The sequence below is a fragment of the Piliocolobus tephrosceles genome, chromosome 7, assembly GCF_002776525.5.
Source record: "Piliocolobus tephrosceles isolate RC106 chromosome 7, ASM277652v3, whole genome shotgun sequence".
In the NCBI taxonomy this organism is placed as follows: domain Eukaryota; kingdom Metazoa; phylum Chordata; class Mammalia; order Primates; family Cercopithecidae; genus Piliocolobus; species Piliocolobus tephrosceles.
The window spans coordinates 104,221,012-104,222,188 of NC_045440.1; positions in this window are offsets into that span (position 1 = coordinate 104,221,012).

Sequence of the window (1,177 nt, forward strand, 5' to 3'; positions counted from 1 at the left end):
CAGACACAGTGGCTCATGCCTATAATCTCAGCACTTTGGGAGGCTGAGGTGGGCGGATTGCTTGAGGCCAGGAGTTTGAGACCACCCTGGGCAATGTAGTGAGACCCTGTCTCTACAACTTAAAAGAAGAAGACGAAAAAGAAAGAGAAAATGAAAGAAAAGAAGACAAGAAAATGACAGTTAAGAGACAGGCAGCTCTTGATAGCCACAAACATCTGAAAAGATACCCAAACTCACCAGACATCAGAGAAATGCAAATTAAAGTAACTTTATGTCTACTAGACTGGAAAAAAAATGAAAATAGCTATGACACCTTTATTGGCAGTGATGCAGAGAAAAGGAAACTCTCACGCACTGTTGGAATTGCAAATGGCTACAGGCATTTGGGAAAGCAATCTGGCAACATCTATTACAATAAAAGATTTTAATTTTTGACTTGACAGTTCTACTCCTGGGAGTCTACCCAACAGAAGCCAAAGCACCCAAACTGAATGTACAAGGATGTTTACAGCCACATTATTTGTAATGGCAGACACCTGGGGGAGGGGTGAGGCTGAAGGAGGCAGAATAAATTATGGGACATCGCTCGGTGGCTCAGCGTGTGGCAGGGAGGCTGGCATAGGCTGAGCTGTGCTTAGTAGGTAGCCCTTTGCCCTCAAAGGCCAGGGTCTGCAGCTTGCACCCCAATTAGAGGCTGCTCACAAGTCTCTCCATTTCTCCATCCCATGGAACCAAGGAGCTGATGGTAACTCCTGCCACTCTGTCCTCATGGTCAGCAGTGGTGGCCTTCCTGCCCATGTCCCCCACTCCCCCATTTCTTGTTGGTATATCAGGGAGAAGGATGTGGAGTCCTGGATCTCTCCCTGACTAGGGCAAGGCTGCTCCCCTTCCACCAGAAGCACCTAGACTTCTACTCATACCCCTAGAATTAGCCCCTCTTGCTTTCGGAGGCCTTTATTGTTTGGACGAACACGAGGCAAGATGGTGCACTTCCGGGTTCTTCATCCCCACCCCCAACTCTTCCCGTGCGCGCGAAAATGCAGCCGGCGCCCAGGAAGGTGCAGACCAACTGGGCATGCGCCAGGTGACGTCAATCTGAAGAGACCAAGATTTACCTGGTCGCACCTGCAGAACGCCCCTGACACGCCCATGCCCCACCTATTGCCCTCCCACTCCT